The 25,666-nt window shown below is 35.6% G+C and overlaps 2 long non-coding RNA genes across 8 annotated transcripts; one reads left to right on the forward strand and one right to left on the reverse strand.

The window, feature by feature from the left end:
* Nucleotides 1–12,976: 12,976 nt before the first annotated feature.
* Nucleotides 12,977–23,214, reverse strand: LOC145115174 (uncharacterized). Of its 7 annotated transcripts, XR_013711469.1 has the most exons (17): nucleotides 22,845–23,214; nucleotides 22,312–22,621; nucleotides 22,054–22,109; nucleotides 21,886–21,975; nucleotides 21,721–21,786; nucleotides 20,894–21,456; nucleotides 19,976–20,074; nucleotides 19,784–19,870; nucleotides 19,369–19,427; nucleotides 16,847–16,938; nucleotides 15,764–16,722; nucleotides 15,577–15,617; nucleotides 14,731–14,869; nucleotides 14,399–14,518; nucleotides 14,223–14,249; nucleotides 13,752–14,130; nucleotides 12,977–13,604 (listed from the first exon to the last, which is right to left on the reverse strand). It is a non-coding gene; the product is annotated as an uncharacterized LOC145115174 (long non-coding RNA). The 7 variants fall into 7 exon arrangements; XR_013711468.1 differs by lacking the exons at nucleotides 19,369–19,427; nucleotides 19,784–19,870; nucleotides 19,976–20,074; ... (4 more) ...; nucleotides 22,312–22,621; nucleotides 22,845–23,214 and adding exons at nucleotides 17,412–17,577; nucleotides 17,690–18,490; XR_013711471.1 differs by lacking the exons at nucleotides 19,369–19,427; nucleotides 19,784–19,870; nucleotides 19,976–20,074; ... (4 more) ...; nucleotides 22,312–22,621; nucleotides 22,845–23,214 and adding an exon at nucleotides 17,690–18,491 and having other exon boundaries at nucleotides 15,764–16,715; nucleotides 16,847–17,577.
* A 121-nt stretch (nucleotides 23,215–23,335) lies between these two features.
* On the forward strand, nucleotides 23,336–25,465 carry LOC145113723 (uncharacterized). The gene is made up of 3 exons (XR_013710835.1): nucleotides 23,336–23,467; nucleotides 23,852–24,021; nucleotides 24,577–25,465. It is a non-coding gene; the product is annotated as an uncharacterized LOC145113723 (long non-coding RNA).
* Nucleotides 25,466–25,666: the final 201 nt, after the last annotated feature.

Raw genomic sequence — 25,666 nt, forward strand, 5'->3', positions numbered from 1 at the left:
TGACAACCGTCAAATTTCGGTCAAGTCAAAGTCAAACAAAGTCAACAAGTCAAACCGGTCAACTCCAATAACCTTTGTATGTTAGGGTTTACGTTATGTAATCACTATACAATTCGCTATTTTAATGAGAAATCATCATTTGGAAAGTTCGTGTGTTGAATTTCCTAAGTCTCAAATGCAGTAAACACTTAACCAAAACGATAAAAGATTATTGCACACTCATCGGGAGTGTGTACGATACTAAAACACGGTTTAACGGGGTTTACGAACCTTGCGTTGTGAAGCCGGACACTCAAATTAATCACAAACGAAACCTCTCTAAATCGTTTTCACTCTATCTCTTTCGATTTGAAATCTCTCCCAAATCTCTCTCAAAAGTTCCCATAACTTTTTGGAATCATTCGGGCCATCCCGACCCTTAACCGGGTCAAAAACCACTTGAAACGGGGTAAAAACGGGTAAAATAACCTTAAGGAACCAAAACCCTCCTATTAGAAGCGAAGCCTCTTAGAAGCCTCTCATGACCGAAGCCTCTCATGAGAAGCCTCTCAGGACCGAAGCCTCTCATGAGAAGCCTTTCAGGACCGAAGCCTCACATGCGAAGCCTCTCAGGTTCGGCTCCATGAGAGAGGTCTCGCAGACAGCCCCATTTCACCCGGTTTTCGACTACGACTTCGTTTTAACTCCGTTTTTCATTATTTTAACGTGGGATTTTCACCCAAAACTTTATTTTATAAACTAAGGCCCCAAAATATATAAATCTCCAGGGTTTTTATAAAAATATATTAAAAGAATTAGTGGTTGAACTAATTATTGAGGGAATATTTGCTTTTCCTTAATTTATGGCAAAAGCAAACCACCACCACCTCACTCTATGATCAGCCACTCTTTCCCACTACTCCTTGTCACCTTAGTGGACCTTTACACCCAATCTCCAGCTCTTCCCACGTTCTAAGAGCTGGAGGATTGATCCTCTCTCCTCATTCTCCATAAAGTTCTTTCATTCTACACTTAGCAACCAAAGGACACTCTCCAAAATTCTCTCATATTTTCTCTCAACTTCAAGAACTTCAAGGCTTTCTTCAGGGATTTCTTTCTTCAATTAGTAAGTATCTTCATCATTCATATAATTATTACACTCCATTCTACTCAAATCATTGATATCTTACACAAATTCCATCTTATTCGATGTTAGATTCTCGAATCATCAAGACATCTTCTTAGTGTTCTTGGATTGAACACTTCCTCTCTCTCACTTTCATCTACTGAAACCACATAGGGTGAGTTCATACCCCTACATTTACATGTTTTCTTAAGTTTTAAGGGGTGAATACAAGTAAAATCATCAAGAACACAATTAAACTTTTTCTAACAGATTACATCAGAAAAGATGGACTTTATGCACAGACTGTTTTGGTCCACTTAAATATTTTAGTTTTCAAAACTGTTCCAGGTGAAAGTAGTTCAAACTCTTAGCTTTAAAATGGCTACTTGCACATCTCCATATGATGTTTCTAAAATTTATGGTGATTTTTACAAAACTGCCTATCATTTCAGAGGCAAACCCGGACCAGCCTGTGATTATGGACATTTTGACCTCTGTTAGAGATCACTAAAAATCATGATAAAATTTATGAACAAACTAGACTCATATTCCAAACTCTCACAATTTGTGGATTTGGATTTGGAGCTTTGATGATTTTTCTATAAATTTTCTAAGAACAGTAACAGAAACTGTATACAACAAAAAGTTGCTGTCAATTTCATTTCACCTTGTAACATGTTGAGCAAGGTGTATATCTTTATGTGATTATATGTTATTGCAATATATGACATTTTTTTTCTTAATATTTAGACACACATCAGTTTACAAATGGATTTGGACATATAAAATATAAAGAATAACAAGTGATTATAATCAAAGTACAACCGATACATTCAAACATTTAATAAACTATTTTGAATATAGTTTGCATACATTACTACGTACTACCCTTGGTTGATAAACTATAATAGGTATAGTTTATGAAGCATTACATAACACATACATTTAAAAAGGGTACATTTATACAAAGGATATTTTCATTAAGCAAGGTACGGCCATACGGTACCAAGTTTTCATAACACGTAATTCCGTTAATGACTTTGTGAGACATTTACTTCAAATTACCATTAAGTCCTGTATTGTAACCAGAGTCTCCTTGAGGGAGAGCGTGATAGTTGTGTATAGATCTATATTGGGTTTGACAAACCCACACCTAAACTGCATGCAACAGTTAGACCGATAGGTCTGGGGTGACAAATGTCATAACATTTCCGACACCTGAAGAACGTCGTTTCAGGCCAACTAGGTCATAGCATGGTTATAATAACTCACATGTGGTATTAAAAAACATAGAATTTACGGGGATTTCACTAAAATCAAACGAGTTTATGTCGATTTAAACTTGCATTGTTTTACTATAAGGAACGAACACTACTTGTACATTTCGGTCTTTGGGTTTTAAGACTACATTTACACATTAAGGAAAATATTGGATTTTCTGGAACGAACACTACTTTTACAAGAAAAGGCTTTAATAAACTCACATAAAGTATTAATGAATTTTGGAATTTACGGGAACTTCATTAAAATTAAATGAGTTTATGTCGATTTAAACTTACATTATTTATTATAAGTAAGAAAAGTTACTTATACATTTCGGTCTTTGGATTTAAGACTACATATACATTTTAAGGAAAATATTGGATTTTTCTAAAACAAATACTACTTTTACAAACGAAAGGCTTTTAATAATACCAAACAAAAGCTTATGAACTCACCAACCTTTGTGTTGACACTTTTTCAAACAACTTGTATTCTCAGGAAATCATTAAACAGGTAACCAAGTGCTTTTGAGGATGGGACGCTAAGCCGTCTACTATTTCATATTTTGTCAACATATTGTAATTGATTCGTAAACATGTCATTCATACAATGATGTAACTTTTTCAATTATATATATGTTGGTTGTGTTTGCTTGAATTACTATTACAATTGTTGTTATGATACTATACATGCAGTCCTCCACCCCCGGACATTTCCGCCATCCTTGGTTTGGGGGTGTGACAGTTTTGGCATTAAAAGAGTTTGATAAAAGGTTTGAAACACTTGAAAATCCAAGGTCTGATGGTAATTTGAAAGCAGTAGCAAATCTTGTAGTATGTTCTAGTTATTAATCACATGTGATTGATATAATAACTATAACAGTTCAGCCTGTATTCCCCCCCCCCCCCCATAAAAGCATTTAAAATCATTTAAAAGGTTGATTCAGGGGTATGAACTCACCTATAGTGAGTGGAGTGGATGGAAGTGCCAGGTAGGATGCTAGGTTCCAAGTGAGGACTTGGACACACACACGGATCCTATGTAACATGTAGTGATACATAAATGTATCTAATTAGTTATTTAATCACTAATTAAGTAAGTAAAGACACACTAAATCAATGAAAACACTTTGTTTCAAGTGCTAGGAGTGCTAAGGGTTGCATCTAAGGAGAGTATGGCCTCACATTGGAGTTTACTCCTCAAATGGTGGCCCTTATGTGTGTTTACGGTTTCTGGACCATTTCCCCCATGAGTTTACGGCCGTAAACTCATGGAAATGGTGCATTTGTGCGTTTCAAGGTCCTATATCTCACAAGGAAAGGTTCTAAGTTCGAAACAAAGGCTTAGGAAGTGGTTAGGGCACAAAAGGACCCCTCATTGGAGTTTACGGTCCTTGGACCATCCTTGAGAGTTTACGGTCGTAAACACTTGGGTTTACGGTCGTAAACCCATGAGTTTACGGCCGTAAACTCATGTATGCCTCAATCTTTTCGTGTTTTGGTGTTTCTAGCTCATGCATGCAAGTTTCTAGCCCTTTATCCAAGCATTTGAAGGTGTTAGGGGCATCAAAACACCCTTTGGGGGTGTTTACGGTTTTGGGAGATCCCCAAACCGTAAACACATATGTTCTTGGGGTTTTGGATGATTTTCCATGGATTAACAAGTATACTAAGCAAATAACTAGCTAGAAGGAGTATACTTACTTATATGAAGCTTGTAAGAGTGTTTAGGACCCAAAAACACTAGTGTGTGTTCTTGGTGTTCTTGGTGTTTTGAAGAACACTTGAAGATCTAAGTAAAAACCAAGAATCCATGGATGAAATGATGTATAAACACTACATTAAGTGTTGTATGAAAGAATCTAGGAAGGAAACACTTACATTTTGGCGGATTTGAAGAAATGAAATTATGATACTTGAGAGAAAAAGCTTGGTGTTCTTGAGGTGGGAAGTGGAAAATGAGGAAAAAGTGTGTAAACTCATGCTATATGCATGAGTTTTCGGCAAAATGGTGTTTACGGCCCAAACACCTCTTGTTTGGCCGTAAACACCTAGCTAAGGTGTTGATTGTTTTGTTTGCTACACCTCACTAATAACGTCACTTCCTTTTATTTAATCGTTTGACGAAATATAAAATAAAACACCCAAACGGACTTAAATCCGGCCAAAAATATACTGAAATGTTTTTGAATATTATATGAAGTGTTTAACGGTAGAGATTATACAAATGAAAATTTCGGGTTGTCACATCTGTCAAGTGACGTTGTTGGGTTCCTTAGAGTTTGTTGTAATAAATGTCAGATTGACTTGGAAGGGATGGTTGTTCGGAAATGAGAGTGTGTTTCATGTACTCGTTTGTAATGTTCCCGGTTTCATCCCTGTTATCGCTACCGCGAACGTTCTTGTACCACGTTTAGTGAGTATTAGTAGTACGAGTGTTTCAATAATTAGCGATGAAATTGGATAGCATGGTCCTCACCAGGTCTTTCTATAATCGCTTGGTGGGTAAGAAGCATGTATAGTTAAGAATGGAAGGTTGTCGACTGAGGGGCTCTATCCTAAATCCATAACCACACAAGGAAGAAAAATTAGAACGGAATCACGCACACTAAACCTTCAGAACCTCAATTATATATGACCCTAATATACACTAAGCCATCGTGGCTCACCTGCAATATGTCTTGTTCGGACAATACCGTAATCTATAATTAATGACTAAAGCCTTTGAATATCTTTACTGGGAAAACGTACCGTTGTTCATAGGTGATTTCGGGAGGGTCTCTCTGTCACACTCCCAAACCGGAACGGCGGAAACGTTCGGGGGCGGATGACTTCATGTATAGTATCACAACAATTAAATCATAGTAATCAAAGTAAACACAACCATTACATTGAATATATATATAATAAATGTTTACATCAGTTTGCTTCATATTTTTATACATCCAAAAGTATAACAAAAGTAAAAAAGGAGACTCTATACGCTCCGTCTTATCAAAAGTCTGTCGAGGTACCTGTCTAATGATTTCCTAAGGATACAAGCAGTTTTGAAAAAAGAGTATCAGCATAAAGCTGGTGAGTTCATAAGTAACTTTTTGTAATAAAACCTGTAAATAAATATGTAAAAAATGTTGGTATGTTTCCAAGAAAATCCAATATTTTCTTTAGTAAGTGTGAGATATTATCAGTTGCATCTATAACCACTTAGTTCATGCTAGCCACGTATAAACCAATATTGAACAGACAGTCGACTATGTGGATCTGCCCTAAGTCCACAACCAAACAAGGAACAGGAAATGGAGCGGAAACCACATTCCCACAGTCTATCGAGTACTCTTCATACGCAACCCTGATGCATAAACTAAAGAGTTATAGAACTAAATATGAATGTTTGTTATTGTGTCCTGTGGTAGTATATAAGAAACATATTAGTTGGTGTGTTTGATTACTACTAGATGTATTGTATGATGAATTCTGTATGAAAAATCTTCGTGTAGAATGTTCTGTTTGAAAACACTGGTTACTACCAGTATGTATAGTGATTTTATTCTCATAAAGAAACCATGTATTTTCCATAATTATGCTAAATAATCATTGTTCATGTATAGTATATTACTACATAAGTATATCGTTGTTATCTATTTGCGAGTTTTATGACCATACTAAACTTGATATGGCGCGAATCGGGCACCAGTATCCTTTATGACTTTGTCACCCGTAGGTCTGCCGGTCCTACTGTAGCTAGCAACAAGGTGCGGGATAGTCAGTCTCATATAGATCTATACACAAAAATCACGCTCTCCTTCGAGGAGACTCTGGATCATAAGGGGTAGTCTTCCACTAGTACATGTAATTGTACCCAAAGACGTGTCTCTCAAGCTAGATTAATGACATTACAAGTAATAATACGAGAAAACCTTTTTATAAATAACGTGGAGGTTTATAAAAGATGTGTGTATGTATATGTAAACCATGTATTGAATTACCAAACTATACTTACTATAGTTTGTGTGTTCGTATATGTATAACCTTGTATGAATTCCCAAACTATACCTATTATAGTTTGTGTGTGTGTATAAACTTGTATGAATTCTCAAACTATACCTATTATAGTTTGTGTGTCCGTATATGAATAATCATGTATTGATCTGAAAATTATGTGGTTAAACTTGTAAGTTGAAAACGTCCCTTATGCTCAGCATAATACAGAAGGGATAAAATATCTAAATATTTTATAAAATATAGAAACTGTATGTTTGTATCAATTGCATTCGTTTTAAGTTTATTGAAATCCTTTTGTATAAATTTCATGAAATCTTTTATGTTTGGCTTGTATTCTCCCCCTGAAAACATTAAAACTCAGAAAGATGTAGGGGTATGAACTCACCTGATGCGAGTGATGCGTACGTAAGATTGGTCGTAGGAAGCTAAGTGTCGAGTGAAGACTCGAGTATACACGGATCCTATTTAGCATATAATGACATATATTTGTATCAAATTAGTGTATAACGCAACTAGTTATGATAGGGAATCACCCTAGGGACTTGGAAACACTTGAAACTAAGTGTTAAAATCACACGTGATTGAATGAGGGAGGTTTACGGCCACACTTAGGTTTGTACGGCCATTGGTGTACGGCCATGGAGTGTACGGCCGTACACTCAAGGTAAAACATGCTAAAGAGTGTCTTTGAACAATGGGGAAGCTAGTGGGTTGGTTTCTCATCAAGAATATGAACTAGGTTCTCACTTTGGAGTCCCTTTTGGGGTGTTTTGAGGTGTGTACGGCCATACAAGGGTGTACGGCCGTACACTCATGAAGAAGTGTGCATTTGAGGTGTTTCTAAGGTCCTAAATAGCATCAAGGAAGTGTTCTAGGTCTCATGCTTAGTTTTAATGCAAGTTTAAGGCCAATAATGAGCATCAAAGAGGGTGTACGGTCCCATGAGGTGTGTACGGCCGTACACGGGTCTACGGCCGTACACCTTCATGTTCCTTCTAGGATTGTCGATTTTAAGATGAACAACAAGTGTTTCTAGTAGATAACAAGTATAGGAAGCAGTTACTCACAATTTGGAAGCTTGATTGAGGGTTTATGGCCACCAAGAACTAGTGTGTGTTCTTGGTGTTCTTGGTGGAAGATGAAGATCTAACAAAAGATGAAATTTATGGAATGAAACATTTATTCATCACTAGTTAAAGCTATGTAGTAACATATTAAGGTAGGAAACACTTACATCTTTTGGGGATCTAGGTGAGGAACTTGATGAAGCTAGAGAGAGAGAGAGAGAAAAAAAAAACCCGATTTATTGGCTTGAAGGTGTGAAAAGTGTTGAATGATGACTAAGTATCACCTTTATAGGTGAGAGTGTACGGCCGTACACCCATGTGTAAGGCCGTACACTCCTCCTGAAGGAGTGTTTGGCCCGAAATGCAACTTTACGACTTTATTGATTCATCCCTAAACCCAACCTTGATTGTACTTAAGCTTAGAACACTTAAACGGACCCTAAAAAACGCTAAAAGATAGTGGAAACGAGTCTAACTTTGATTGAATCGACTGGTTGTACAAGATAGAAATTTCGGGTTGTCACACTCTCCTGTAGTGATTCTCAGCACTCTACCTTCCCTGCCATAGTTTCTTGTTATTGGACAGTCCCTCTTGAAGTGTCCAGATTCATCACACTCGTAACAGGTCGGGCTCATTCTGATGTTGGGGGTCTGAGGGATGGGTCGTGCTGATGCCCTGCAGGAACGGGTAGGGTGCCCCTTTATATTGCAATTCTTACAGTATAACTTTCGGCAGGCCCCCTTATGATGGAAACTGCACTTGCTGCATTTTGGAAGGTTTCCAGCATATGGTCTTACTGATGTTGATGTGTTAGGTGTCGTGGTAGCATGGACTGCAACAGTCTTTTGTCTCTTCGAGGGCTCTTGTATTGTTTTATCCTTCCTCTCTCTTTAGGACTTTCTTTTCTTGCTTTTAAGTTTGTGGTTGGGGGTGTTCCTTTCGGCATCCCCTCGTTGGTACCCTTGGTTGTTATTGCGCTTGGAGTTGTTGACACATTTTCCTTTTTCATTTCTCTTTGTGTTGTTGAGTTATGCCATGACAGCTGTCACAGCAGCTGTCATTGTGGCTTGGAAGGTAGCGGAGTCTATTCGTAGGATCGGTGCTTCGCCGGTTGGCTGGTTGTTTCCATGGGAGGACATAATTCTGTTGTATGAAGAGAAACAAGTGTGTGGGTAACCAAGGTCAGTTCTAGTTGTATTCATCTATTTATATTCACATATAAATTTCACGTGTGGTTGTATGATTCTAAATGCTTCAACCTACATCCTGATGATGTATTTGTGGTAAGAGTAGAATGGACATTGTACGGATGTTATGTTTATCATAATAGGATATGGCTATCAATACACTTAGCGAATCAGGATTGCATGGATTCTTGGAGGGCGCATCTCTCTTGATTTACAACTACTAGTTGTAATGAGGATATAATAAACCTAAGACGTAGTGTATGCATTGTAGGGACTCCCATATGCCGAAGTGGCGCACTAGGCGCCCAGTCATTTCTCTCATTTCATGAATGGCCTCTTCCGTTCTCGGTTCTGCTAAGGCTGCCCTAACCTTAGCCTTAATGAGTTGTTGTCTTAGGGTGATCGCTTCTTCCTCTAAGGAGTGTAGATGGTTGGTGGGTCCTCCCGCTCTGCGGCTGGATTGGTATTGCTCCCGATGGGTAAGGCTCACTAAGGATTCCTCTGGCGCCTTCATCCTCGTCTGATCAGAATCGTCTCCCTCATGGTTCATCTCCAGGTACTTCTCAGGACCCACTTCTAGATTTTCTTCATGAACCTCTCTTGGTTCTTCCTCGCTCCATTTGTTGGTCACTTCGGCAGGGTAATAGGGGTCTTCGTGGTGAGATTCAGCCATGTTAATTTTGCGAACATGGAGGCGTGAGAAGCGTGTAGAAAGTGTATGTGCGACGGGTATATGATATCCCAAAATGCTCATATAGTATTTTAATGGTCTATGTTTGAGTTCCTTAGAACTTTTTGGACACGAGGTTGGTAAGTTTCTAGATTCATTGTCCACCATGATCGCTCCCGAACACATGTTGGTCGTATTTTGAATAAATATAGTTGATCAGGCTCTATTTATCCCCAATATGACTACATAAATGTCCGGGTTTAACCACGAAGTTCAATTTCCTCCAGAGACTTTTAGTGTTATTGTATTAATGCACAGCTAGGTATGTATTTTAATTATTTAGTTCAGAGTAGTTTAGTCCCATTGTATTTATAGTTGCATATCTTGTATGATTAGATATGCCAGTTCACTATAAACAATGCTCTAATACCAATCTGTCACACCCCCGAACCAGACGGCGGAAACGTCCAGGGGTTGGGTGACTTCATTCTTGTAGTATCATCACAATGTATATAATTGAAACAAAACATCATCATCATCACACATACAATATTACAACTGTCATTGTTTACATCAAGTATTGTATTTCAAATTACATGCCAAAATATCCAAAGTGTGGTGATAACAAAACACAACAAAATTTCCAGGTATTCTTGCTGACCGACCTGTTCAACGATTTCCTGAGAATACAAGTTAAGTTGAAAACGTCAACACATATAATGTTGGTGAGTTCAAAAGTATATTTGAGTAAAATGTTTTGTATTACTTTGTAAACGCCAGAAAATGCGATATTTTCTGAAAACGGTTTGAAATGTTTGTGTCTGATCTTGTATTAATGCATGTGTGTTAATGCTTGTAAGTGTATGAAGTGAATGGTCCCAGACAACCCGATGTTGTCTGTTTATAAAACGTTGTGATCTTAACACCCTAAGGCTGAGTACCAGTGCGTGTATATTACCATGTTATCAACATAAATTGTATTCCGTAAATTTTATAACGGAGTTAATTCCTCTAAGTGAGTCGTTATAACCATACTTGATAATGACTAATCCGCCTGTCATGACGTTTTTCAGACGCCGACTTGTTTAAGGTAAGGTTTATCACCCTAGACTGGCCTAGTCTAACTGTAGCGAACAGCTCAGGTGTGGGGTGTCAACCCCGTATAAATTTATACACAAACTCCCGCTCTCCCTCCAGGAGACTCTGGTTATAACTACAGGCTACGGTTGTACACTCGATAGGTGTCAAACGAAATGTCTCACAAGATCCTTAACTGAATTTACGCGAATATGAAATTGCACAATGTATATTGTTTCCGTGTATATTTTAAGTTTACGAAGTCCAACGAGTATATATGTGAATGTAGAAGGTCAACAAGCATGTAGATGAACATTCCAGGCCCAACAAGCATGTAAATGGACCACTAAGGCCCAATAAACATGTAATGTATATTCCAGGCCCAATAAACATGTAAAATGACAACTAAGGCCCAGTAAACATGTAAATTGTATTACAGGGCCAATGAACATGTAAAAGGACAACTAAGGCCCACTAAACATGTAAATTATATTCCAGGCCCAATATGCATGTAAATGGACCACTAAGGCCCAATAAACATGTAATGATATTCAAGGCCCAACAAGCATGTAAATGGACCACTAAGGCCCAATAAACATGTAATATATATTCTAGGCCCAATTAAAGTATAAATGACGTAATTGATCCGTTTGTTGTTACGTTGGTTGGTTAAGCTTAATTGTTCACCAAAATAACATAAAAGACCTACTTTTTGTAAAAATACATTTTTGGTCCTTAAAATCGAAAATTTACAATTAAGGCACATTTTTGGTAAAAATGACACTTTAGATCCTTTAAAACCAAAAGTTTACATTTAAGGGCTTGATTCAAGTAAAATAACATTTTTAACCCCACTTTTGTCAAAAAGATCATTTTCGGCCCAAAAAGCATAGAAATTATTCCTTTTTGGCCCAAGTTTGATAAAATTATCATTTTCAGCCCTTATAACCGAAAAATAACATTTTTGGCTCAACTTTGTTTAAAATGACACTTAAGCCCACAAAAGTCCAAAAATTTACAAATTTAGCCCAAAAACCGTGAAAGCCTAATATGAGGCCCATTTGTGAGAATTTATACTTTTAGCCCTTTTAAATCATAAATACCATAAAGATCCATATTTATTAAAAATAAATCCTTTTTGGTCCCTTCAAAACCGTGAGTTATATAATAACTTCACTTTTTGATTTTTTTTGGTTTTTTGATTCAAAATAAATCCTTTTTGGTCCCCTCTAATGGCTCACAAACACACAATGAAATAAAACGATATGAAAGAGAAGGAGATAATTTTCGGTTCTAGCTTCTTCAAAGAGTGGCCGAAATTCAAAGCCACTAGGGTTCTATTTATAATGCACCAAGGATGCTACGGATAACCCTAATCTCAAATATGGTAATTATCCACCTCCTTTGATTATCCATATATGCTAAGATATTCTAGAAACTCTTGAATAATCTTCCATATACATATTAAAAACCGTCCACCCTTCCCTAGAAATGTTCTGGATCCTTTTGCTCAACTATTGAACAATTGCACTTTTAGTCCCTACACTATTAATTAATTCCTTTAATCCTAAATTTAATTCCAAATTGATTTCTGATTAAATATTAATTAATAATATGATTACTAATTAATATATTATTTCCATAAAATATTAATAAATCATTAATTCCAGTTTATTAATCAATTAATATATTCTTCCTCTTCCTTCATTAATAATCATGTCTAGTTGCATGTGTGAAGGCAACCCAAAAGGACCATGCCACTATCAATTCAAGTACATACCAAATATAGTTATGGGCTTAGACGCCTAATTCAACAGTCTCCCACTTGGATAAGTCTAATAACTATAGTTGCAAGTATGACTTCAAAAACTGATAAGCAATCGTAGCTCATAGCTTTTTATCAAACTCTAACCTAGTCAGTTGTGTGTCCTAAGATAAGAAATCATATAATCCTCCGTTCTGCAAGATATCATGTGAAAAATTGACATGGAACAAAATCATTCTCATTGTTCAACAGTTTGTTTCCCGATTTCTGATTTGTAATGACAAAGAACTTAATCGAACACATCAAGTCAGCCCTGACCGGGCCCGACACATAAGTCAACACCAAATCATCGAGGGGCCCAAGATATCGCTTTTTCCCCCTTAGGGAAAAAGGAACTGATAAACTTTGACTCGTATGCTTGTACTATTTACTCATCAAATCATGCATAACAATACGTCTTATAACACCACGTTACTGATGCGTTTATACATTATCAATGCATAACCAACTCATAAACAACAACTCATATATCTCAGTTTAAAGATTATACGATATTATCGTCTCAAAATTACTCGTGATAAATTCCATGAAGTAATTCACTAAGTGTGGGTTTAATCCAATACTTAAATCCCTATTTCAAAAGTACTCATGAATATTGCAGCAAACCATTGCTATGTCTAAACTCTTAGACAATCTACAATCCAATTCATGACAGCCTTAATTCACTACTTACTTCCAAAGTATGATTGACTGTGGATGTTTTGAATAATCCAATTATTCGGGAAGTAAAACATGCGAAAGAAACACAAAGATAAACAATTGACAAAAGATAGTAAACAATACTCATAAATAAATATTCATTATTTAATCATAAAATGTCAATTACATTTATTTGTTACAAGTTTCTAAATAACTATCTAATCACTAAAACTAATATCATCCAATGCTCCTTGCGTACTGAACATGCTTAATCCTACTAAGACCCTTTGTGAGGGGATCGACAGGATTCTCTTCTGATGATACCCTCTTAACCACGAGGCTTCCTTCTTCTACATGATGTCTGATAAAGTGATATTTTCTGTCGATATGTCTAGATCTACCATGATCTCTTGGTTCCGTGGTCAAGGCAACCGATCCTTCATTATCGCAGAAAATTTCCATTGGCTCCTTAATGGCTAGCACTACTCCAAGATCTCCAACGAAGTTCTTCAACCATATAGCCTCCTTCAATGCTTCGCTCGCGGCAATATACTCTGATTCACAAGTGGAATCAGCCACGGTCTCCTGCTTGGAACTCTTCCAAGTTACTGCTCCTCTATTAAGGGTAAACACCCAGCCTGCATGAGAATGGAATTGGTCTCTGTCTATCTAAAAGTTGGCGTCATTGTACCCAGTAACTCTTAAGTCATCACTGCCACCAAGCACAACATATACATAAAGACACATACTGATCCAAGGTAGTGAATACCTGCTTCAAAGCAATAACAAAATTGTAAACAAATAAATCAAAAAAAATTTCATAGCAGTTTAGTAATCACCTCATATGCAATGCTATTCTTGCAACCAAGTGATTCCTAACCTGAGCAATAAAAGGTAGAATAGCAGGTGGTCTAACCTGAGACGTAGCGGTCGAAAGGCAGCCAACAACAGCTTCTAATCTGTCCGAATTTGTTGGTCTGCCCGGTCCATTGAAGGAAAACATGGAATTCCAAATGGCTTTACTAAAACATATAATAGCAATGTACAAACGTACGCTTTCATCATTTCAAATAAGAGATAGTGGAGTGCATAACAAAAATGATGAACTAAGAAGGGTAAGCAAATGGCAGTTGAGCAAAGTGCTAATATCAGAAGGATTTTTCTCTGAAGAATTTCATCGAGCACCTTATGTGCACAACTCATTCTTCCCGCTTTTTACTGGAACATGCGGTAGATTCATCGTTCTTTCAACCTTTCAATCCAGCAAATAAGACAAAATACTATATATGGGTATCCTGGTGAAAGAAAATATGGCCATCACTACTTTTGTGCAGTAAGAAACAACATAGATAAATAACTTAAGAGATCAATGGTCAATTTAGGCTACCTGAAACCGACTCTATATAAATGAAATCTGAAAAATCATAAAGAAAAAAAATCAAACCAGAATGTTTGGTCCATATTGTTAATTAACCCAGCATAAAAGATAACCCACGAACAGTAAAACACGGGAAAAAAAGTCAATTACTATAATGAATCGAACATGAAGAGATATAGATTTACCTCCGATGGCATAAAAAACAGAGCAAAATCCGCTTGCATATGTTCTGTGGTCATACAACAACCTTCAATTTCTCCGTATCTTTGTATGTGATGCATCATGCAAACTCCGAGGGATTGTAACTGCCAACATGGATAATCGAATCAGCGGAGAGTCGATGAATCGGGGATACTAAACGATTCAGAGAGAACCGCGCTAGAATGGTACGGGAGGAGAGGTGAGAGAGATGACGGGGAGGTGGAAGCATAACCGGGGAGATTGAGTTACCGGAGGGAGAAATGTCCGATATCGGTAACAAAAAATAACAAAGAAAAGGAGATTATACAGTACGAACCTGGTGAAGGAAGTCTGAAGAAGCAACAATGGAGAATTCGGGGGACCTGAGAAGCGAAGGGAGCCAACAATGGTGCGTTCGTGGTGACCGTTCAGCTCCAAACGGGAAATTTTACCCTATTCCTTCAACCGATTTAGGGCTGAAGTAAATAACCCAAGGAATATGTAACCCGATGGAAGTAAATAACCGAAGGAACAAAGCAAATAACCAGGCAAAGTTTTACACGACGCAAAATGGAGGAAGTGAAGTCCGACAGAAATTTGAGGAACGGAAAAGATGGAGACGGACCGGATGGCTTGAGAGACGGTGGACACAAAATAGATACCTGATCGGAAAGAAATGTGGAATGGGAAGAGAGAAGAAAAGGGCATTTGATCGGAGAGGCGGTGGAAAATTCCAGAAAGTAGTAAGATAAACGTCAACAAATCCAACGGAAGGTACTGGAAGATGGACTAACCTACGGGTGTAGGGATAAAATGAAAGAAAATAACCGGAAACCGAAACTATTCCCCACATCTGTCCACACAAAAATATAGGTATTGACACAAAATGACCCAAATATAGTTGAGGGACCATTTCTGCCAATCTATTAGGAACTTTACTGGTACTTTTCTTCATAACTTTAATATATATATATATATATATATATATATATATATATATATATATATATATAATTTGCATCTTACATGGATGATGACATGACACAAAAACTTGTAGTAAAGAAAAATACATTCATATTTGTTGCATTTGGCTCCAGATTGGACTAATTGTAAGGATACATTCAACACTATTTTTAGTTTTGACACAGTGAAAACAGGTTTGGCTAAAAAGAGTAAGTTTTACCAGCTGTCATGGACATGCGTTTCCCTTGAGTAGTTCTAGAGCTGTAAACAGAAACAAAACAGTTAAGTATAATGACAAAAATACCCTCAAAGAAAAACTTTGCTAACATATACAAATCAATAAGCAAAGTGACTATTATTTTTTATTTTGGTAAACTAAAACAACTAAAGCTGATGTGAGATCAAACCTTCAACAATATCATGATTGATCATAATACTCTTTATTTCTTTAAAACTCTTTCTTTGTCAACCTCTTCTATCGCACAAATAGACATCTATCTTGCTTCCGCTTCCAAATAAGCTGGCTTTATTTCGGGTGTGAGTGGAGCAGAATGTGTGAAAATTAGAAATCTTTGTGTCCAATTCTTCAACAATGCCATACAATTCTTAATAAAACTTTACTTGGCCGTAATAAACAAGAAGTATATTTAGTTAGATTAATTTGTTTTAAGACCCCTCCATAACCTATATCGGAGGCATCAGTTTCATGTATTTTGGCATAACTATATGGTACACCTGGGCCTTCTCTGTGTGATATGGTAAAGCTTTTCTTTATGAAAATCCAAAGAAGAAACATTTTTGGTTTTTCAAAATCTATGACCAAGTTTATAAACAAAAGTTGTCAAATTGGTTTACACAATGGTGGACATCATATGGTCCAAGTGTTCAAATTCTACCTGAACCATTCAAATCTTTATAATTAATTATATACTTATGAAAAAACCATGGAACAAAATATATAATTTTGTTAATTTTTGATAAATAAGAATAAAACTCATTTTGTATAATTGTTAATTCTTCTTTTGAAAATTCTTGGAATAACCAAGTTTTAAAAGGCTTCCATTTTTCTGTATTAAATTCATTATAAATTATTGATCTTGCCGGTGATCCCGGACTAAAATTTATTATTTATTCTCTATTCATTACTTCTATCGCACAAATAGACATCTATCTTGCTCCCGCTTCCAAATAAGCTGGCTTTCTTTCGGGTGTGAGTGGAGCAGAATGTGTGAAAATTAGAAATCTTTGTGTCCAATTCTTCAACAATGCCATACAATTCTTAATAAAACTTTACTTGGCCGATCTGTCTTGCATTTTGGTTTTGACTGTTGACATTGGTTGCATTGCCGATGATGTTGTCTACAAGCTAACATAGGTAAAGTTACATAGCATTCATAGTTTTACCAGTGGAATTACAAACTTACATATCCAAGCTAATGTTAAAAAGGTGAAAGAGAGGGTTGTTATGAACCAATATAAGATAATCTAACCTTATTGAAGTGGAACCATCTGTAATAAGGCAATGTTTACATATAAACCGACATGGTCCTCTAGTGCCCTCTTTCTATCTTTTAGGAATATCCTGTTTTTATATAAAACCCAAAAACCAACCATCAAATCTCATGATAATAAAAGTCAAAATGTTAAGAAGAATATTTTTCACTTAAGCATTTTATCGAATAGATGGCAGACAAAAAAATTATTCTAACCTGGCCACATCAAAATCTCAAACCCAACATTCTGATAAGCTACAACAATATGATAATCTGACATAAATTAATTCTAAAATCCAACCTTTTCATCAGTTGATTGTGGTGAGAAACATGTTTTGTTATTCATTGTTTGATCATCTCTAAATTCTAAAATCCCATCTCACTGTGCGTTCTTATTTCATTTTATTTCCTCTCCAAGCGGTAATAAGAATCTAGGAAAGTCGTAGCATCAGATACGGTAAACTTGGATTTGTTCTCTTCCTAGATTCTTGTTACCCATCATGAAATGCATCCCTTATAAACTGTATTAAAAAAACAACTCCCTTGACATTATATCGACCACCTGGTAGCGACTTTCATCAGGTTTCCATCTTGTGTAGATGGACAAAAGTAAAAAATTTGGGAAACTCAATCCATTTCTAAATCGATCTTATAGTCGATGTTTAGTTTGTGTAGCCTCCATCCGTTCCTGCAAAATCTAATTTCTTGTTCGACCCAGCAGGCAGCAGCTGACAACCAATGACGACGAAGGAGATTTCAAACTCTGATTTCTTTACAAAAAAGACGAAGTGAAAATAAGGGCACATGTGTCCATTCATTGAAATAAGCGTGAACACTTACGCAGAAATTAGGAGTCATCAACAAAAGATGTAAAATCTTCAACTTCAATCCATCTATTTTATGTGAACCCTATATGCCGGTGCATCTTTGTGCGTGTGTCTCTCTTATCACAAAGCGGAAATAGAAAACAACCCAAACAGGATTTTAGAGAAGCAAAGGCTGATGATTGTGGTGGGCGTAAACGGAGGTGACATCGATGATAGAAAACGGTGCTAAAGGTGGTGGCGAAGGCGGTAAACAAATAGGAGAAAATCATTGAAACCTTCAAAATCTCAGGGTTCAATCAGCGAGCATAAGGTAATCCGATTAAGTGACATAGACCTGGATTTCGGCGATTGAAGCGGCGGGTGTCAACAAAGGCGTCAGTGATTGTGAGGGAAATTGCGATTGAAGTGGGTTTTTTTGAGTCGGTCTTCTTCTGACGCTCGGTAAGTGGCAACAAATAAAATCGAGAGGAGGATACTTGGGATTGGAACTTTGGGAACGATTTTCTGGTCGGTTTTGTGAAGACAGTGAATCGACCGTCGTCGGTAGTTGCTTCCCCGGGGCAGCAAGCTTGAGAAACGGTGGAGAGAAGGCACAGTGTGTAGAGTGAGCAGTGAGATGGGGTGGTGGTCTGGTGGACATGAAATTGTTGGGTTTGTGTAAGTGTTAGATCAGAAGAATGGCGGTTGAGGGATCTAGAACAAAAAAGAAGCGGCAGGATTCAGCAAACGTAGGGGTAAAATTGTAAAAGCAGACTGTAGGGACGAAAACTATCAAAGTCCCCAAAGAATGGCGACGGAAACCTAAAGTCGTAAACCATACTGTTAAAACATCCCATGTGATTTAATATATATATATATATATATATATATATATATATATATATATATATATATATAGATGAGAAACCCCGAGTTGCGGGGATGGATTTAGACAGCTTCTCTGCAAAAAAAAAACATCAATTAAACAACTTGTACTAAACTGATTCAAACTACAACATAGATTCAGAAATCCAGGTCCGAAGGAGCAGGGATTTCATATGCCAACCCAAATTGTTTTACATGGATCTAATCAGATTAATAGTGAAACTGAATCTCTTCTAAAGGCACAATTTTGTTACCATTTCAGCTGATTGCATCAAAGTTTGCTGGTCTTTGGGTTGGCATATGAAATTCCTGCTCCTTTAGACGCTCAAGAACAAATGATTTTACTAAATAAACAATAGCAACTAAAATGTATTCAATATTTCAATTTCACCAGTTTTCAATGTGTCTTTTTCACTCAAGAGCTATGTTTTCGCCTAAAGAAAACAAAGTAGAGTCAATGTGCTTACAGTTGACTTTTAATTGAGCAAACATACAAAGAAATGACTGGGCATGTCATTATTTTCATTCTTTATAACATTAACTCATGCGACAAAAAAAAAATTATATACATATGGACATTTAAAACATCCGGTCAAAATTATTAAAGAAATCCATTTCAGAAATCATAACTAAAAAAATTAATATAAAAAAAATTAGAAATTAGTAAGCTTGGTAAAAAAAATTCAATTGCAAAGCACAAAACTATCCAATATATAAAAGTTTTGTTCTCAGCCAACTAACTACAACAAAACACTGCAATTCTTCAAAAATCAAGCATCAAGGAAATGTAATCTACACTTGATATAAGTTTTGTTAAAAGATTTGAACCTTACTCTTCTGGGCAGACTATATGGATCTTGATCGCACACCCGTGAAACATAATCCACCTGCCAATGAATGAAAATACTACATTTGTGAATAGATTTTAATAACTTTTTATTATAATGAAGTATACAATGAAAAACTACATTAACCAACAAATAAGTACCCAAAACAACGGTCACGTCCTTCATGCTATTGGTGTTGAAGTTGTTAGAAAACAATTTGTTCATTTGTTAAACAAAGAAGAGATAAAATAATTTCCAGAATATCATGAAACAGCAAACGATTCAAAGAAAATATGATTGTTTTGTTTATTATTAGTCAACTTTTAACGGCTATTAGTAGATAGGATTTACGTGTTTTTTTTTCTTTTTATTTAATCAACTTAATGAGGAGGGGCAGATGAAATTTTGTAGCCTACGTAAATGAGTGTCAAGCCCCGGTTGTTGCAGATCTGCTGATAAGCAAGAGGCATTTTTGTTGCACCAAACCAATGTTAGAAGCCGACCTGTGAGCATATCAGCATAAAGATCAAACTGGATCATATATGAAAAGTTGAAAACTTAACAATAAAAATGAAATAAGAATGTGAGAAAGTAAGAGAATGGATTACCTAACTGCCAACCATGCGTAATCTCCTAAGATCCGGGGCTGCCATATCTTTGATCCATCTAAATAATGTTTCCTCGTTCAAAGGCTCCACCGCAGCCCACTTAATTACGATTCAAGCCAATACATGAAAAAAAAAAAGAAGCTAAAACTCTGACATCTATAAATCGTATACCAAATAATTCCTATTAAATGAAATCAAAAGGAGATGAAATCATATCTAGTTGCCTAAAATTAAAAGCAGAATAGTTTAATTGCAATCATGTATAATACAATTCCCTATTTTTATTTATAAATTAAAATAATCGACCAAATATCTATTTTGACTAAAAAATACAGTAACATCAGAAGATAAATAAGCAGATATTTTGGTTCAAGCATTTTGTCAAACAATTATTATGCATTTTCCTTTGCCACATTATCTTCTTTTATGAGGCCAACAACTCCATCCTCCACGACTCTCAAAACACAGTTACTATGTGTTCTTAAATCACAAACATATTCCAATTTGTCATAATTATGATTTTTTTATTAAACAATACAATTAATACTTGTTTTATGTAACCACCAGATTTTGCTGCTCTTTGATTTCTTATCGGCTAAAAGCCAAATTCATAGCTAAAAATGCAAAAGCAAATTCATCTAGTGATGTTATTATCATAAGTTTCAATTGTAAGCAAATTGAGATTATATGGAAAGATCTTCCTTGACGAATACATAGTTTCCAATAAAATGGGCGTATCTGAAAATTAAAACTTACTGAAAACGCTAAGAAACTATGCTAAATAAAGGTGCATAGTTTAAACTTTAAAGATGAGAAAGAAAACAATTGACCTCGTCAATTTTCTCTTTTCAAATCCATGTTTCTTTGTTACTCTAAAAAAGGAAAATAAAACTCTAAAATAGATAAAAATCGAATTACCTGTTGTTGGAGATGCAAACGTGAGCAATCATACATCTTTGTTTGGTTCCAAAGCATAAACCGACCTGTAAGTTAAAAGTCTCCAACTATAAACAAAGTTATAAATACATCAGTAGGAGAACAAATAATCCAACTAATAACAAATACCAAATCCATAAATAACTTCTCCTATTATGTTATAAATTATATAGGGTTTGTCAGGATATAACTTATAGTTTCTTATAGAAATGTAGTAGAGGGTATTTTTGTAATTTATTCACAAAAGAATATGCTTTGAAAAACCTGGCATCTCTCCAAATGCTATGAAAATGAAAGTTGGGAATGACTAATATTGCATTAAGAAAGACAGCCACACAGGAACTGCATTGCAAATGTAGAAGAGAAAGCATAAAACAAAATATGTATTTAGTATTTAATTTTATTATTTATCATGTTAAAATAAGAAATTTAATGTAATGGGATTGAGAGCATTTAGATTGCAGATGTTCTTTGTTGATTCAAGCCACCATTTGCCTCCATGTACCTGTAGTCGATTGATTGTACCTGCACTCAGTTGATTGCACCTGCAGTCGCTTAATATTAGCAAGATTAGTAGGTGCTATAAGAAAAAATAAAAACTGTTTAATTTGGAAGTTTTGGTCCAAAAAAATGGCAGATTATAGTTAGGCAAAACCCTTGCTAGGTAATGAAGGTTAACTGAACAACTAAAATCATCTCCAACCATAACTTTACTTTTAGTAACTCCATTTATAGTGCAAATTTGATTAAAATTTATATTTATAATGAATGAAAATTTTATAATTTCAACATTCTTTCTTTATTATTACCTTTGATTCTAATCTCTTTCTCTCCTTTTTAGGTTTTTGTTTTGTGATTTCTTTCATCTTCTCCACCTGCAAACAGACTCACCCTAATGGAATTATGAAAAATTTGGATCTTAAGCTGAAGATAATAAGATATTGATTTTTTTTATCATTTTATTCTTTATAAACCTTGAAAACTTATCCATGTAAGTTCCACTTGTTTCTTCTAAGTGCTAGTTTCCAGATTTCATAGCCCTAAGCATCTCCAATTCCTTCTCCCTGTAAGGGTAAGACTGTCATTAAGTCTAATTTAGACAACTTATGGCAATTTTGATATACAAATATTATACTACTAACCTTAATAGTATGAGTCAAAAGCTCGCTCCAAAAAGTAACGTTTGGCAAAGGTGTACCTGGGATTCAAAAACAAAAACCAATGTTTCATTCTTTGATTTCTTTGTTTCATCAAATCTCATAAACCAATAGATGATCAGTATCAGTTACAGATCACATAAAAAATATGAGAATTCAGTAAAAACTTTTAACAAACAGTTAGTGGGCAAATGTTTCAACATCTAATCAAACTTAGCATACGATTCCAAATTGTTCCAATACCTGTATCACCCTATCAAAAAACTGCAATCCTAAGCTCGGTGATCTTCAAATGAAGTCATTTACAATCTGAGATTCAAACAGCCCAAAAAAAAAGCCGACATCAGAACAAATATGGTGGCATAAGGATAAGAACTGAAATCTAAAAGTCCTAAAAAGGAAGATGATGCTCTTATATGAATCATGTCCTCGACTAAAGCTGCCTTCAGGGTTTTTATCCACAGGAATTGACAGACATTGATAACTTCGACGTCATCTCTTCATGATTCCCAAAGGTTCACCGGTAGAGACTTCAGCTGTTCTTGCTGACGGTCTGAAAGGTATTCAAACAGAGAGAAATCAAAACCAATCAAATAAAAAAACACAAATAGACCCATCAGAAGAGAAGTAGATTATTATATATCTGGTGACCAGCAGCCGTTGAAGGTCCGATTGCGATTTCAAGAAAGGGAAAATAAATCGTTAAGTGAAACGTTACCCTTATGGAGAAAATCGAAAGGAAAAACGGACGGTGAAATTAATCGGTAAACCCTCACCTGACGACAAGGCAGAAGGATAAACCCCAAGAAGCCGGAAACGAAGAAAAGAAAACGAAGTCAGATCTGATGGTGGCGGCAGAGAGACGATTCAATCAGTAGACGATGGTGTGTGGGTGGGGCGATCGTCAGCTTCATCTCCACCTGTGCGCTTGAGAGAAAAGCGAGAAAACAATGAAGCCGAAAAATCAGAAGAATCGAGAAAGATATTGGATAAGTAGGCGGTGGGAAGGATCCGAAAGCCGATAAATCCAAACGATGATCAAACACGTGTCCGCACAAAATATTGGTGTTGACCTAAAATGACCCAAAAGACGAATTTCAACACCCTAAATAATTAGAGGACCAATCTTGCCAAAAAGGACAACACTTTACTATTCAAATTGGTGCTCTTCTTTAATATATATATATATATATATATATATATATATATATATATATATATATATATATATGAATTTGAAAAAAAAAAAAAAAACTTTCATTTTAGATATTTCCATATAATTCACACAAACTCCTATTTTCTATAAAATCATCTCCTTCCTGCAGCAACAACGCCGTCATCTCTATCGATCTGCTAACGACGAAGATTTGAAGTAAAGGCGAAGAGTTTGAGCTTTGAGGTATGACTTCTCTATTCCTTCGGTGTTCCGAATCTTTCCTCTTTCTCCCTTCCATTCCAAATGATCCTAATTTATTTGGGAAAAACGTAAAGAACGTAGATTAAAGAAATAGTATTTGTGATTGTTGCTTTCTTGTATAAAAAAAAAAGTTTAAACCCTAGTAATTAGATTTATGTATTTGCTTTGAGAGATTCTTAATTCTATCCATCGTTCTAGCTGAGAAGAATGTGATCCCCTCTATAAAAGCGAGGATGCGATTTGTATATTTATTTATGTTGGGGTGGAATCGGATCCCCTTTTCATTTCAAAGTTTGCTTACAAAACCCACCTCTTTTAGCCTCCATTTTCACCCAAATTGATTTCTATTTGTTTCTGCAAACTCAGATTGTGATTGTATGACATGGAACATGAAGGAGATCTCCCTCTGAAGATTTGTTTGCTTTTCATTAACTTTGACAAGGACAAGATGAGATCTCATGGAGATCATCTTGTCTTAATTATTGGAATGGGTGTTCTCGGAATTATACTTTTGCCTTTGGATGTGAGTCTACCAGGTAAATTCTAGTTTTTTTTTTTTCAGTTTATTTTGTAACTTCGTATAATTATATTTTTTTGCACATATCTACTAGTATTTGAAAAATTCTTGGTATATTATCAGTTAAGCACAACATTTCATTATAACATGTAAACATTTACACCTGAAATATTCCAACTGTGGTTTTGATCATAATTTCACCCAAGTTGTATAATTATACCATCTTAGCAAAATTAAATTATTACTTCATGATTAATCTAGTTCAGTCCAATTCCAGTACCAAATGTTGCCTTAAGCTTTTTGGATTGATGATGTGTGCCTAGGTGTCATGAAAAATCTTTGCAAATGAGTTTTGATATTTGCATGCCCTTAATTGAATATGGTGACATGACAAGTTAACATGATGTCAATGTCCACAAGTCCTATTATGGTCTACACAAGAGATACTCCTGGAACGTGTAATTCTTTTTGTTAGCATTGTTATAGATTACTGTAACCCTTTAGTGTAAATGGTGGTATTGCTTGATTATAGATTTCCATTAAATTCATTTGCTAACTTGTTGCTACTATGCAGGTGCTACCACAAGTAAGAACATTTAGCAACGGTAGATGTTAATGTCATTATTGATCCGGTTTCTAACGACACAGTTCAAAGTCAAGAAACACCTAGGTTATCTTATTTCATAGACATAATAAATGAGGATATGCAGACCAAAATGAGATAATTGGATGTTGCAAAACTAGGTGTTGAAGACCACATGAATATAAACAAACGAAGTTGTCTTATCATTCTAAAGTAAGTGGTTGGTTGGAAGAAGTCGAAAAGATCAATAAAGCATTTATAGTCATGTCGGCAATTATTTCGGTCTCATGACTAGACACAAGCTTGGAAGGAAAGCCTTCAAGATAATTGAGAAATTGCAAATTCTCAAGACAACAATCAATGATGATGACCTTGACTAATGATCGAGTAAACGAACCAAACCACAAATCCCGCATGACAACCTTATGCTTGATGGGTGGGGTGAGTAAAACCATGAAAGTTGAAGAAAGTTATAAAAAAAATCATTTTATTGTTGAGACGGTTATAAGGAAAAAGACGGACACCATTTATAGTAGAGGTAATAAAAAACATCCGAGTAGTTATTGGCAATGTGCGGCACCTGTCAATATGAATGATATTAGTTTAAATCCTTTGCGAGATCAATATGTCGACTATAAGGTCTTATCAAAGGTTCTTCGAGGCGATACTGGAAAACGTCAATTGGGTGATGATGATGATGATCACATAATCCCACAACCATGGTGGACCGGTGGTTGGAAAAATAACCAAATGAAGATGTATTTTCTTAGATATTTTTCGCTGTATTTTCTATGTGATGTATATTTTCCGTCAATGTCTCATTTAACTAGTGTTTTAACGGGTTGATTGAAAAAAAATGTATTGATTTTACTTTCTTTTATAGCATCCTACTTTCATTTGTTTTCATTATAGCATTGTACTATAACAAATCTATCCAATTATAGTTATATCATTCATATAAAACTGTTCCTTTTTTTTTTTACACAATGCACTACGAGCAATGTACATTTGGCGATTTGTTTATTAGATCATTCTACTTTTAAGTGTATTGCTATTTTTTTCTAGAGTTTTTAAGTTAAAT

This window comes from Lactuca virosa, chromosome 5 (assembly GCF_052849685.1).
Source record: "Lactuca virosa cultivar CGN04683 chromosome 5, Lactuca_virosa_CGN04683_v6, whole genome shotgun sequence".
NCBI classification, from domain to species: Eukaryota; Viridiplantae; Streptophyta; class Magnoliopsida; order Asterales; family Asteraceae; genus Lactuca; species Lactuca virosa.